We start from the raw sequence: 10,956 nt of genomic DNA on the forward strand, positions 1-10,956 counted from the left end.
TAAGTCCAGTTTTATTTTTGGGATGTCTGATATATATTACCAAAGTAAGGCGATTATTAAACATGTCTGTAGTTGACGTAACTTGGTGTGGTGACCTTGCTCACAGTAACTTCCCAGGTGCTAAAGAATATGCTATTGTCTTTGTTCAGGTAGTAGACTCCATTCAAAAGTGATCCTACCCACCCACAAGTAATCATAGTATCTGAAATTGGATCACCATCTAAACGGGATCAGTTTTGCCTGGGAATTTTGCAAACTTGAGAAATAACTCACTTTTATTTTTAAATATCTCTTGTCAATAGATGTTAGCTTGGAACTGCGTCCAGTCATACTTCTAGCCTCCTAGTGACAGGAAAGAGAAGGAGAGATGAAATTTATGGAGGAGGAGAGAGCGTCTGGATAGCATTTGAGTTTCCGGATCTACTACATGAAGCCATAATCACTGCTTCTTTCACCCTGCAAGTGTTTTGTTTAGATTTAAATTCTATTGAGTTGTTTATCACTTGAAAGTAAAATTTTATCACTAATATGATGCCTTTAACCTTCAATTTTGAAGTCAAAAAAAGGGTCTAGTATTTACACTTTAACCCTTGCTAGTAGTTAGACTAAGAGCACCTATGCCAGAATTCAGCTAGAACAGAGAGAACTTACCACTGTTGTGAAGCCATGCTACCATTAACTGTATAAACTACACAGTGGGAATATCCTAAGGCAGGATGAGCTTAAATTCAACAGGTGTCCTTGCAGAGGAGCCAGATGAAGTAGCGCAGTCTAGGTTCAAACCTGAAGCAACTGGTTGCCTGGGATAATCTTGGCCTTGTGAGATTTTGGAAACAGATCATAAAAGCTTTTATATACCTGGCCTTCCACTTGATTGAGACCTTTTCACCATTATTCAAACCCTAAGCATCTCAAATAAAATAGTTGTCAGATTTTTCCATCATTGCATATTCCTTAATACCTATTTTGCACACCCCCATACAACCATTTCTTGTGTAAGGATCCTGACACAGAGAGGGAACTGCTGGAACCAGATTTTCCATTAGCTGAACTTTGTCCCAGGCAATTTAACTATTCATCTTCACCTTAGTCCATTTTCTAGTTTTCTTTTGTTGTTATTTGTCTGTAATATCAGATCTGATTAAACAGTGAGTTTCAGTTTTCTTTCTTTTTTCTGTAATTAGAACTCAGTTGGTAGAAGTTCCACCATTTGTCTTTCTCTGCTCATTAACCTCTCTTGACTTTCATTATTAGCAGCTTCTGCTCATGGTGTGTGTTTCTCTTTGATGCTTCAGATCCGCTGAGCCCTGACACATAGTAAACTGAATGAACGGTCACTATGATTATCACCATCGTAGTCATGATGCTCACTGTTTATAAGTGCTATGAGGCTAGATGAACTGACCTCTATCATCTCACTGGTTTCCAGATTCTACTCTTTGTACTAACCTGGTTGGTGGGATGGGTATCTCTTTTCTCCTTCTCCATATCATTTACGTCTTATCTGAAACAGTTCTCTCAATCAAGAAAGATTACCATAGAAGAGGACTCCTCTGTACACAGGGTATATGAGTTAAGATTTTCTCTTACTAGAATTTTCAGATGAGGTTTGATGGATCCATAGCTATTCTATCTGTTGTAATTAAACTTAAAATAATCCTATATTATGTCACTAAATCTGAATTGATAGTATCATGCACAATTGTTAGTAATAAGCCTGTAAATAAATTCTCATATAGTATTTAATTTAATTATTATTATTATTATTTAAGAGACAGAATCTCACTTTGTCACCCTCAGTAGAGTGCCATGGTATCACAGCTCACAGCAATCTCAAACTCTTGGCCTTAAGTGATTCTATTGCTCCAGCCTCCAGAGTAGCTGGGATTACAGTCTCCTGCCACAATGCCTGGCTAATTTTAGAGAAAAAGTCTCTCTCTGGCTCAGGCTGGTCTTGAACTCATGAACTCAGGCAATCCATCTGCCTCAGCCTTCCAGAGTGCTAGGATTACAGGCATGAGCCACCGTGCTTGGCTGTATTTTATGTTCTTGATAAGAAAGAATAAGTCAGTTATGATGTTTCTCCTTGGAAATATTTCTCAAGTTCAAGAATGGTTTTATTATTGCCTTTTGAAACAAGTGGAATATTTGGATGAACAGGCAATCAGTAAAATGTCCTTGACTTATTGCTAATAAAATTTGAAGAAGAGTTTTCAGCTGCTTTGAAGAGTATTTTTTCCCCACTGATAGCTTGTAAGTAATTCAAGTTGTAATTTTCAGTGTTGGTATGGCCTAGCTGCTGCTTAGCATGAAGGAGAGAAAATGAAACTGTTGATAGAAGTCATCTATCAGAATAACTGGATCCAAGTGTTCAAAGGCAAGGCAGAAGAGACCACGAGGAAGTAATTTTTCTGTCAATTACACTGTGTTTTATCAGAAGTAATTATATATTAGGAAGAACTGTGTTGGATGTTAGAGTCTCCGCAGTCCCAGACACACATTGTCCCTGCTTTCCCAAGCCGTTTTCAACTTTCCCCTATTGGTGAAAACTAGGTATTACATCTGTGAATTACCTCCCAGTCAATGCCTGTAAACTGTGTTTTAGAAAAGACTGATCTACAGACATTGATTGATTCATTCAACAAACAAGAATGTTTCTATTTTTCAGGACCTTTGATGGGTGATAGGAGTAAAATCTTAAACAAAAATAGACTTGCTTTGCACTCTCTTAGGGCTCTTATACACCTGCCTTCCAGTATGCTAGGATCAGATGTTAGACGCTAAAAATTGCGCATTACAATTCTAAGTGATAAAAGATCTATCCTAGGAAAAGATAGAACTTGTAATTGGTTGCTTAAATTAGTTGGAGAGATACATTGGACATTTGTATGGAAATTTGAAGGATGAGTGGGAATTATTATAGCAGGATGGGGTAAAGGCACATATGCAAATATCTGAGGTGAGAGAAAGCATGACGTGTTAAGAATTGACGTGAGACCAGTGCAGTTGGAATGAGCAGTATATGTAGCTCAGTGTGATCGGAAGGGTAAGAATATGATTATATTAGTGATACTAGTGTTTATAGGCCTTTTAAAAATCTGATCTTGCCAGAAAGTCATAGGAAACTATTGACTTTCTTAGGCAGAAGCATGATATGATCAAATTGCTTTATTTTAATTAAATATTTAATTAATTACATTGTTAATTGCTCTATATTTCATTTGCAATGAAAGGTTTATGATATATTAAAAAATTATTTTATTGTGGTAGTAGCACTTAACATTAGATCTACCCTCTTAACAAAGTTTTAAGTGCATAATACGTTATCATTGGCTATAGATATGATTTTCCACAGCAGAAATCTCCAGAGCTTGTTCATCTTGCTTAATGAAAATGTTTTGCCAGTTGATTAGTAAATGGGAGTTCCCACTTACTTGGTAAGAGAGACGCCATGATCAGATTGGTGTTTTGAAGGTGACGTACTACTGTGTAGTGGACAGCTTGTAGGAAAACAAGAATGGATGTGGGAAATTAGGAGACTGCTAAAAATAAAGATAACATTGATTCACTCTATGTTCCCACATTCTTTGATTTTTTTTTTTTTTAGCATTGTGCCTCGATCAATATATATTTGTTTAAAGAATAATAAAAGATTTATGAGGGAATAAGTCTAGTTATGGTTTGGTACAGAAGAAAGACTTGAACCCACTGTCCTACGTGTCTTCAGGTTTGTGTATTTTGTCCCTGATGTCCATATTCAATTTGAATGACTCAGTAATTCTATAGCATCATTGAAATATAGAGACAAAAATGTTCTAAATAGAACAACTCACTCATTGATGCATTAAGGAAAGAAGTTACAGAAGTTATACGGATGTAGGGCAGACATCCCATATCTCAATCCTTGTGGACCAGTAAGTGATTAAGCAAAATTAAAGGTCTGATTAAGACCACACAGGGTATAAAGATTCCTGAGGTTCTTGGTAATTATGCAATAGAAATTTAATCCAAATTGGCAGGAAATTAGTCTTTGAAGGATAAGAAGATGATAACTAGGTCAGTTGACAATATGGTATGAATATTTTGTCTAAGCTTAAGAAGAGGTCATTCTGACTGCTTCATTAAGACTCCAATATTCTATTAAAATGAAGATATTCTAAGTATGTTAGGATTTAGGGAAAAAGTCCAGGAATTACAAAAAGATATTTTAAATTGCAGATGCTTGATGTCCGTCAGGAATTGAATTCATAGCCACAATAATATGGAATTAATATTTCTTCTGAAAATTCTCTTTTATAAAAATATCCCAAATTAAAATAAAGTCGAGGCTTTAAGCCTTGAAAGTGTTCAAAGTGTTCTCTGTTGGCTTTGTGAGTGGGACTGAATGTGGTTTGGGTGCTTCAGACAAAAGGCCTGTTGGTATGACCTGCTAAATGAAAGGTAGAATCAAGGCAGCAAGAATATGCCTTGATTGGCTTTTTTTTTTTTTATTTTTTATTTTTTTACCTTTTTTCTTTTTCTTTCTTTCTTTTTTTTTGATTTTCAGAGCTCAGATTCAGCAACTGACAAGAGTACCTGGAGAAATAGAATCTAATTGGTGGAAAAAAAGATTGAAAACATAACTGTAGTTAAGGGAAGGGATAATCTGATTGAACTTGGATTCTCATTGATCAAAAAGCTATTGTACCTTTGACCCAGTGCAAACCCTGTGCTTCCCAGCAGAATCCTTCTAACCCTATGGAAGAAGGAGGCAGCCTAGAAAATCCTAACACCAGGGTATTGTTTCTGGAGTTCAGTTAATACAAAGACAGTTCTTCATCTTACTAAAACCCATATCTAGGGCCCACAACCTTATAGTGTGACAGGTAAATACGAAGGCTTTAGTCCTACACGCTTGGAGCAAATCCTGGCTCTGCTGGTTGTTAGCCATGAGCCATGGCCGAAGATCTTCTCCAGTTTCTCATCTCTAAAATGGGAATAATAATGCTATTTATTTTATATAATTACTGAGACGATGACACGATTTCATAAATAGAACTTAGTGCAGTGCATGGCATATAATAAACTCTAATTACAGCAACTGCTTTTATTAAGAAAGCTTTCTGATATTTCACAATCTTGGTCCAGTTCTCATTACAGACAGAAATGAAAAAATGAAAGAAAAATTTCCTAAATAGATTATTATGCTGATGAGATAAGCTTAATAAATATTCTGTGAAACAAATGTAGATTCTCAGTAGTTGTATAGAAAACACGTTTTAAAATTTACCATTAGGTGGCGCCTGTAGCTCAAGCGGCTAAGGCACCAGCCACACACACCAGAGCTGGCGGGTTTGAATCCCACCCCGGCCTGCCTAACAACAATGACAACTACAACCAAAAAAATAGCCAGGCATTGTGGTGGGCACCTGTAGTCCCAACTACTTGGGAGGCTGAGGCAAGAGAATCGCTTAAGCCCAGGAGTTTGAGGTTGCTATGAGCTGTGATGCAACAGCACTCTACCCAGGGCGATAGCTTGATGCTCTGTCTCAAAAAAATTAAAATAAAATCTACCATTAAAGCATTGTTTTAAACGTCAATAAAATAATTGCCTAACTTACTAAAACATTTACAGCTTTCTCCCCTCTTTTTATAGCCGTGGATGGAGAAATGGTAATGGCATATTGTGTGTGTTTTTATATTTAGAAAGTTTATCCTTGGGAAAATATTAACTGTTTAAGCAAATTCTGCAGTTAGTGACTGGAGGGAATAACCTAATGCATATGTTGAATATCCTAGTGTTTTCCAATTTGTTTAAATAGGATAAAATCATGTGATTTTTTGAAAAATGCAATTTATATGAAAATGTAATTTCTAGACATTCAGCAGCCCATTCACATGGTAAGAAACTCGTCACAAATAAAAAAATGCAATCTTACATGCTCATGATTGTTTATCGAAAATGAAATATTTTTCCACAGGCGTGATAGACAACTTATTATTATCCATTTGGGGTTTTTAAAGATTCATATTTTGTTTCGGAAACAGGCTATTATTTCTGATTGACTGCTTTGGGTGTTTAATCCAATATTGTCATTAGCAAAGAAGTAGACCAAGTTATGTAAGCATGAACCTAACCAGGCTATATTTAAACAGCACCTCAGAGGAAGTTTCTGAAGTCACTTATGTAATTTAGAAAGGTTTTTTCTTTGATAATTTGATATTACACACACACACACACACATATACATACATACACACACAGAGGAATATATGAATGTAATGGCTTTGTGTCTTATTTTAGTTTTTTCAAGCTGCTACAACAAAATGCCATGAACTGAGTGGCTTTTAAACAACAGAAATTTATTTCTCACAGTTCTGGAGGCTGAGAAGTGCAAGATGAAGGTACAGGCTTGGGATCTCGTAAGGGTCCACTTCTCGTTCATAGGTGATGCCTTCTCACTGTGTCATCACGTGATGGAGAGGCAAGGGGGCTCTCTTGGTTCTTTTATGAAGGCATTAATCCCATTCATGAGGGCTCCGTCTTTAGGACCTAATCACCTTCCAAACGCCCCATCTCCTAGTGCTATGACATTGGGGATTAAGTTCCAACATATAAACTTCGGGAGGAGCACAGACATTCAGATCATAGCACCTTGGGTGATCATTTCTTCAAGGAATAAGAAAACTATAGATAATCTCTTCATTTCTAAGTGCCTTACAAAGCTTCCCTGGTGATTATCTGGTTCATCTTTTTTTAGCTAATTTATCCTAAAGAAATTCTTCTGAATATTCCTTTCTATTCCCTATGCAAATATCTGCTGTATCTGATTGTATTTCCACGGAACATTATTAAAAACATATGGGACTACGTGCCTCATCTACCCTTCTTTTCTTTCTAAAATCTTTCCCTTCCATGTGACTAAACTCTTTCAGCTATTTTTTATATAACATAATCTCCACCCTCTGACTCCTGACCCTAGTTGCTTGGACCAGTACTAGACTAAAGCTCATTCTGATTGTTAGAGATTGAATTTCTGAGCCAGGGGTCAGTTCAGTTTCAATGACTGAGTTTTTCATTTGGGGGGAGCCCTCTTCCAAGATGTCCTTAGAAAGGAGGAAACTTAGTTTTCAGAAGAGAAAGACTAGAAGGATCATACAGAGGGAAGCAAATATAAATCCACAGAGTCCCCAAAAGTTAGAGAGTAATTTTGTTTTCTGACACGACAGTTGCTGATTCCATATTCTCAGGAGAAGCAACTCTCCCGAGTTCCATGAGCTATTCTTGTATCCGCAGAGCAAATTGTCCTTTGTTGCTTAGCTAGCTTGTGTGAGTTTCTGTTTAAAGTGCCTCTCCTGGGGAGGAAATTCAAGTCTATGGCCTTATATTTGAGAAAATAATAGAGATGGTGGTAGGATTTTTCCCTATGAGATTGGTGGAAATTATTAATACCCCATAAAACATGAGAACTCGTGCATTTTGGTGGATGGCATGAGGAACATGTGAGGAATTTTCAGAATTACTGACCATTGAGTGAAAGTAAAATGTTATTGCATAGGCCAGGATAGCTTTGTCAACATCTACGGGGAAGAACGTAAAGAAATAATTTATGAAGCATGAAAGTGAAAATTGCACAGGGATTTTCAAAGGTAATTTTTACAACGAGAGAATTTTGCCTCTGATTTTAGACTCTATCTAACCCCTTCATGTAAAGTGTGAGTTCGCTGTATGTGGTCTCAGAATTTTAGTCATTTCCCTGAAGTGAGTGCAGATTTAAGCCAGCATTGAGATCAATTCCAAGATATATTTTTTCAACTATTTCTCTATTCTGCCTTCTTAGGTGATCTTAAACTTGGAATGTTGCCAGCCTTAATTCTTCCAGGAAGTACATTTTTCAATTAGTGATATATATAGAAAGAAAGGATACAGATGAAGGTAGCGTGTGATGTTCCTTATAAACATCCCTTACGCCTTCTAGGTATTCAACCTCTACCCATCCACCCCTGCCCCTTCTCAGGTCTAGGCCCACTAGAGAGTAAAAAAACTTAGGAATTACCATTATGTAGTAGCATGTAACTGCCAATCACCCATCTTTACTGCCCCTTCTACTTTTCTTGTGGTTCTGTAGGACTAGAAGTCCTCTCTGAGATGTGAGAAAGCAGGGTGTTGGTACTGAGAATCTTCCAAAGAGGCTTGTGCTATAAGGTATTTGTTTCTTTTCTTTTCTTTTCTTTTTGTTTTTATTTTGTTGGGGATTCACTTAGGGTACAGAGAACCAGGTTACAGTGATTGCATTTGTTAGGCAAAGTCCCTCTTCTAATTGTGTCCCACCTCCAAGAGGTGTGTCACACAGTGTCACACACTGTGACCCCCCACCCCTCTCTTTGCTACCCTATTCCCTCACCCCCCACCATGTTCTAGGTCATCAATTGTCCTCATATCAGAATTGAGTACATTGCATTCTTTTTTTTTTTTGAGACAGAGTCTCACTATGTTGCCCTTGGTAGAGTGCTGTGGCATCACAGCTCACAGCAACCTCAAACTCTTAGGCTAAAGCAATTCTCTTGCCTCAGCCCCCCTAGTTGCTGGTACTACAAGTGCCCACCACAACACCTGGCTATTTTTTTGTTTAGCAGGCTTGGGCCGGGTTTGAACCCACCTGCCCCAGAGCAGGTGGTTGGTGCCTTAAACACTGAGCTATAGGTGCCAAGCCACTACATTGCATCCTTGCTTCTCCATTCTTGTGATGCTTTACTAAGAAGAATGTGTTTCACCTCTATCCAGGTTAATACAAAAGATGTAAAGTCCCCATCTTTTTTAGTGGCTGAGCAGTATCTATGGTATACCTATACCACAACTTGTTAATCTATTCCTGGGTTGGTGAAAATAAGGTATTTGCTTATTTTTAGACTGTACAAGATAATGATCTTTGTAGGTAAATGATGGCATTTGTTAGCTCTCACAATTAAAAATTGAACCCTAAGGACCTAGTAGCTCTTATTACTTTAAACATGCTGATAGCATCAGGGGATTCCAATATAATTTGTTAAGTGTATTTAGGTATCTGTCTATAGTTGACAATCACAGATAAGTACAACCGAGGCATCTTTTCACATGAATTGATCCATATTAAAAGACCAGTATATCCCTTATTGCAGTATGTTGTGAATATCAGAAACAATGGACAAACTTATGATGAATCAGTGACCTGAACTACCTAGCAAAATAAAATACTAGCTCCCTTTTCTGGGTGAATGTAAGTGTAAAAACCATAGCTGCTATGATGACTAAAAACATCTCTTATAGAATTACTGTAATTTTCTTCACTTACAGAAATGCCATACCACATGATTTGGGGGTTCTATTTGTAGTGACAGAGATCAGTTTAGTTATTATAGTTTCCATGCATCTAGTAGGAAAAAGGAACGACATTAGGAATAATTGATAGAGAAGGGATAAGAGAGATAAGAAGAGATGGACTGGGAAGGACTTAATGACTCTTTGTGGCTTTACATCTGTCACAGTTTTTGTGCTACATTAAAGTTCCATTATTTTCACATTTTGTGTTTTCATATTTTTCTATCCCCTTCTTTCTGCTAAATTTACCAAGTAATACAATGTAGATAATGGAGAGCTATTTCTGCAAATGTCATCAAATCTGTTACTGGAAATGAATAAAGTGTTTCACTGATGCATTTCCTTCAAAATACATTTTCAATTAGTGGAAGAGGATTTATGTACAAAACATGTTCTTTGTAAAATTACATAAAAAAATAGACCCTGGAATGAAAAACATGAACATCCCAAATCAGAAATATTTGTATCTTTGTCTCTTTGTTCAGTTTCATGGGGCGAAAGGATTATGTCCCTCTGCTTTTACGAACTTTATTTTTGGGAATACTTGGAATTTACTTAGAAGTGCACTCTCCCTCAGGTCCTTGACCTGTCATTTGCCACAAGATGCATTTTATTTAATAATTATGCTTTCTGTCCATTTCACCAATGGGTTAAAGATATTTTATGCATGAATCCCTGAGGGCATTAATCGAATGATTTCTATAACCATGGATTTGCACAATTATTTTAAAGTAAACCTTCATTATGAGTTAGGAAAATACAGTGATTCAGTTCTGTTTCCATGACTGAATTATCATGTAACCTCTTCAAAGAACGTGTGTTTTTGGTATCTTAGTTGACTTGAGTAGAAGTGGGAAGATTTACTGTAACTCAAGATGCTTCTACTTAAACAAATCAGCAGAGACCAGGACAGAAGGGATCTATGATTTCATTCACCACGTCTTTCTTTCTTTCTTTCTTTCTTTCTTTCTTTCTTTCTTTCTTTCTTTCTTTTTTTAATTAAGTCTTTCGCACATTGATCTTAATGCTCAATTCATTATTGCCAAGTCATGGAAGAAGCCCAAGTGCCCATCAACCCACGAATGGATTAATAAATTGTGGTATATGTATACCATGGAATACATATTTCTTTTACTCTGTATCTTGCCAAGTACACAAGCCTGCTTAGCATTAGCAATCATGTAGGATTGAATGTCTTCAAAGGAATATAGTCTGTGTACACATCCTCATCTCTCCTTCTGGCCTAGCAGAGAGAGTACTAGTGAAATGCTTGTTAAGTGTGTTTATGAATATCACATGTTTTAAATTCAACTCTGTTTACCTGTCTACATGTGAAAAATAACTAAACTAGAACTCAAACGTATTAGCAAGAAAAGATCAAGTGATCCCATCTCAGGCTGGGCAAAGGATTTGAAGAAAAATTTCTCTAAAGAAGATAGGTGCATGGCCTACAGATATATGAAAAAATGCTCACCATCCTTAATCATCAGAGCAATGTAAATCAAAACTACATTGAGATATTACCTAACTCCAGTAAGATTAGCCCATATCACAAAATCCCAAAACCAGAGATGCTGGCGTGGATGTGGAGAAAAGGGAACACTTCTATACTGCTGGTG

Source organism: Otolemur garnettii, unplaced genomic scaffold (genome assembly GCF_000181295.1).
Source record: "Otolemur garnettii isolate 467f Iridium unplaced genomic scaffold, OtoGar3 scaffold00035, whole genome shotgun sequence".
Lineage (NCBI taxonomy): Eukaryota > Metazoa > Chordata > Mammalia > Primates > Galagidae > Otolemur > Otolemur garnettii.